The 5,181-nt window shown below is 32.2% G+C and overlaps 1 pseudogene; it reads right to left on the reverse strand.

Moving 5' to 3' along the window:
- Positions 1 to 500: 500 nt before the first annotated feature.
- LOC111293319 (auxilin-related protein 2-like) lies at positions 501 to 1,861 on the reverse strand (annotated as a pseudogene).
- Positions 1,862 to 5,181: the final 3,320 nt, after the last annotated feature.

Here is a 5,181-nt window from a genome sequence, read left to right on the forward strand (position 1 = left end):
ATGTAATGTAAACAATTAAGTAGAATATGCATATGAAAAATATATATTCATTATGTTATACATTTTATTATTCATTTTAATTATGTTTTAATCTTCTTTAATTATTTTCTAATTATCACTAAAAGTTTTGAAAGGAACAAAGTAAATAAAAATTTTATTGAAAATTTTCCTAGATACCTCGATATTTTGGTGATATTTTAGAAAATTTTTCTTACCTAGGGATTTTTTATAAATCTTTACTCGGACTTCCTTAAAATCCCATCCTCGGAGTAACCATGTAAATAATCATATTCTTGTTTTGATATCAATAAAACATATTGGATTTCACTCAACATGTCAAAGCTCTATTGCCATTAAAGGTGGGGGAAAGAAAAAATATACATTTATTTTGAAAGAATTAATGCACAAATCCCCTCCTCTTGTGCATATGGGGTGGTTGATAGAATTACCAATTCAATGAATTATAATCTACACTAACACAGAGATTCCAACTTTCCACGTGCATAAGCAGGATGAAGATTAAAGTACAGCAACCTGAACAAAAAAAAAGTACTTTAACCTTCACGTACCTTATAAGCCTTTGAAGCAACAGTCGTATGCCATGCTTTAACAGCTGATGTAATGAATCATCAAACCAAAGCAGACAACAACAGCAGATATGAGAATTGCAGCTGCTAGAACAGTCATGAATTAACTACAAGGCGTAGTTTGCCAAATGATGAATTTTTTAGCTACATAGTCAATGAATCGAAGCTCAGAAAAGCTCATCTGAATTAAACTTGTTCCAGGTTTCCTTGAGCGAGTTAAACACCTTCTCTGCAATATATTTCTGTTGAAGATTCGTACTTTTTTGTTAGATTTTATTCTAATGGATGCAATGAGTCACTTTTCTGTAAGGTCTTTTAACAGCGGCAGCTGTAATCAAATCCGTCAAAGAAACAGGCTGCCAACCTTAGTCAGGCCAAAGAACATATTGCAATGTTGACAGCAGAGCACGCGAATTTCCTTCTTTTCCAGCAGCCTATCTCTTGATCTCAACATCTAGAGTTTCAGCAATTCTATGTCTCTCAGCTTGTTCCCTTTGCATTTGAAGATCACAATGATTTTTCTTAGCCAGTGCTTTTGTCGCACATTCATGAGTTCTTTGGAGGCATTCCAACCTGGCTCTTCACCTTTCTTCCGTTTCCCCTTCAACCTCTTGGAACTCTCCAGATGAAGATGTAGCAGCTCTAAAAATAAAATTGAGATCATCAACAATATTTGCAGTTGAAGAAGCTTTCCTCATGCTAGACGAGGCTCTAACAGATGTTCTAGCTACTTCAGGCCCTCCCTTGTTTTGTCCATCAAACAGGGGATCCGAAGAGTTAGCTTTTGGCCTTGGTACATTGCTGGGTCGAGAACCCGTAGTGAAAAAGGATTCAATATCATTGTCGTTCCTTCGTGGGCTTGCCCTTGCAGGAGCAATAGCTCCTTCTCGAGCATCTGCAGCAGCCCTCTCCACAGTAGCTCTTTCTACTCTAAGCCTATCTTCAGCCTCAACTTTTGTTGTTGCAGTCCTCTCTTGTGCTTCCCTTTCTCTCACTTCTGTAGCAGCTCTTTTTGTTCTTTCTCTTCTTTTCCATTTTTTTTTTAAAACTTTTTCTTTTATTTTTTTTACTCTTTCCTTCTTTTTTCCTTTTCTTCTCCTTCATCTCCTTTCCTCCAGCTCCCTCTTTGGCAGACCGCCTCTCCCTCTCAATTTTTCAAGAGTCAGCCCATCAAAAAATCTCATTTTGGATGAATATAGACCCTTGGATGAAATCTCATCCAAGGGTCAAAGCTTCTCTTTTTTTTGTCTTTTCAAGGAATTACCTTTGGCCATTGGATCAAAATCAATAAAAGATCCAATGGTTCACATTATTTATTGCAATGGTTGGATTTTTATATCCTTTAAACCTGTGAAAAGACCATTTTATCATAGTGCAAAATTTTCGATATTTAGGTCATTTTCATAGAAATTAATGTTCTCATGCTCATTTTTATGATTTTAAAACAAAAAAAATAATGAAATATTATAAAATTGAGATCTTGAAAATTTCATAAAAATCCATGTTCGAGAAGGCCGAATTATAAGAATACCCTTATAGGGGTATTTTAGTAATTTTACATTTTTCAGGGTATTACTATGATTTCAAATACAACAATTATCATGAAATATTATGAAATTGGGATCTAAAAAATTTTATGAAAATCCGACCTTGGGAAGGACAAATTACGAAAATACCCTTATAGGAGTATTTTGGTAATTTCACACATCTTGAGGTATTGCTATAATTTCGAATGCACAAAAAATCATGAAATATTATGAAATTAAGATTTGAAAATTTTCATGAAAATTCGAGCTCAAAAATGTTAAATTATGAAAATACCCCCCAATGAGGGCATTTTAGTAATTTTATGCTCCCTGGAGCAATAAAAATTTTTAGTATTTCAAAAATCGTCAAATTTAATTTTAAACCACATTGATTCTAATTAGGTTGTAAACTTTGAGGATTAACCTTAATTCTATTTATTTTGATCAAGTTTTGTGTAATTTTGATCAGAGTTGACTTTGCGGTTTACTTGTTTAATTTATTCTTTATTTATCATGCATCCACATGAAAAAATATCATCCATATAAATTTCATGCAAAAGAATTCAACATTAACCATACATATCTCATTTTTCTTTGTTTGTTAGGCATAAATATCAATGCATTTTATAGGCTCTTTATGGGGCCTTTTTATTGCTTCAAACGAACTTTGTTCAACTATGCTAAAATGTTTCAGATAAAATTCAGTGTCTACATGTAGGAAAAAAAAATTAGATCTCTTTTCTAACATGAAAAAATGTCCTTTGTTTTGATCCTTCTATAACTAAGTTGTATTACTGGTACCACATAATTATTCTTGTTCATTCTTTTTTTCTTTTTTCTCTCTAATAACGTTTGTTTCTTGTTATATATTGTAATTCATACAAATAATGAGGACACCAATAATTTGTGGAAGAAAACCAACTTCTAGCAAAGAACAGAAGAAGCGAGCTGCAGAACGTTCTTCAGAATTAAGTGCAAAAGTAAATCAGGTGATTTTGGTTCATTATTGTTATCTTTAGCAAAAATTAAGGAGATTCTTTTAAGGATTATATGGGCATTTTCACTGGTATTTTAGCTGTATAGAGTAGTTGCTCTCTTCCTAAATATGTCACTTTATGTACAGATGATGACTGTAATTCTTCCTAAATAACTACTTCCATTGTTTTTCACAATTTTCTGGAAGATACATGATTGCAGTTCATATTGAAGAGGACTAATGCATTGCAATCATCTGCATCCAAAGGTATGGCCCAGGCCCGTATCTTGACTTACATGTTGCCTTTTCACTTATCACCATTTTCTTAAACTCTTTTTGTAAATATCTTTTACTTAAGGTTTATTATATAAAAATTAGGTTGGTGAACTATACTAAATATTTAATGGATTATCTGATACTTGGACATTTTCTTTCTTCTTGTAGATAGTTGATGTAGTTTTCTGCAAGTTGACTCCTCTTTCGTCTGAGTTATACAACCACTTTATACGCTTAAATAATGTAGGTTTATTTTTTATTGATTTTCAGTGAACCACCTGAACATCTGTGTCTAGACCAGAAATAATTGTTATCTTGTCCCTCTTGACCTCTTGAACACAGGTTAAAAAGCTATCACTAAAGAAAATATTGGCTTTACTTAAAAACGTGAATACTGAGTTAGTTAAATTTGCAACTGCCATGCAAAGGAGATTTCCACATGTGCCAAGCATGGACATCAATTCAGCTGCTATACCAATGGGCAGTAGACAAGTAACAACAATAAATAGCATTATTAATTATTTAATAATAGTTTGAACTGCCTTGCTCCTTGATATCCATATAAAGATTGGCAATAGTTGAACTAATCACATGGTCCTTATGACTGAACTAATCCAGAAATTGTAGGTCCCAGATGCATCAAGTTAATTGGGATCACTACGTGCAAATAACTAGGATCAATGACTTAGTTCTGTTATACTTTAGAATGAGGTTCACTATTATACTTTGAGGATGATACTACTGCGTTATTGTTGATAATTGGTATTTTGATAACTTTTTGGTGTTTTGATGTTTCGGTAATTGTAATAGGATTGGTATCAGGTTGCAACTGTATGTGGTTGACAGGTAGAGTTAAGCCAATCTGAAATTCCATGTTCTCAGTAAACTTACCAAAAGATTCTACCAAATGAACTAGTTATCATTTTTCTACCTTGTAATAGTACTAGTTATCATGTTAGTAGTTACTCGTCAATAGGAGATCATGGAATGCCAGAATCCTAGAGCTTTGTTGATAAATTTTGGTAGCTTGAAGGAGATAGTGGAAAAAGGTTAAGGAAACTAGGTTGAATCCTCTGATATTGAAATTTGTTTATGCTGTATGTGTATTGGCTGGAATGAGCAAATCCACTCGGGACAGGAAGCTTGATGTTTAGAAGAAATGGGGTCTGTCTGAAAAAGAGATTTGGGAATGTTTTCGGAAGCATCCATTCTGTTTTGCAGTTTTCGAGGAAAAAAATCATGGCCAAAATGGATTTTGTGGTGAGCAAGATGGTGTGGATTCTTCTTGTTTTGCCAATGAACCAAGTAAACAGGAATGAATTGTTTATTAATTTTATTGGGTACAAAGATTAGAAATATAAAATTATTTTAAAAGTTAAAGTAAGATTTTTAAAGAAAATTTTAAGTATTAATATAACTCACTTAATAAATATAAAAATTTAAATAAAATGTGACTTTTACCTATATTTTAAAATGCTTTTAAAGAGTTTTTTTACTTATAATAATAATTTAAAGTGTTGAAAAGAGTCATATCAATAAATGTATAATTTCAGCATCGATGGTTTGATTATCGAAAAGTTTTCAACAGACATTCATTTAGCTGGCAGTCAAAAAAAACTATCTATCATAATAATAGCAGCACTTTTTTTTATTTTTTATTGGTATTTATAAGTGTCAATAAAAATAGTTTTTCCTATTTGATCTTTTATTGACACTTATAAGTGCGATAAAAATAACTTTTCTTGTAATGGTCTGATGGCTGTGGATTTCCTCTTTCAAAATGTAATAGGAACATAACAGTCTCATAATCAACGAA

Source organism: Durio zibethinus, chromosome 10, assembly GCF_047325235.1.
Source record: "Durio zibethinus cultivar Kanyao isolate XHJ-2024 chromosome 10, ASM4732523v1, whole genome shotgun sequence".
Lineage (NCBI taxonomy): Eukaryota > Viridiplantae > Streptophyta > Magnoliopsida > Malvales > Malvaceae > Durio > Durio zibethinus.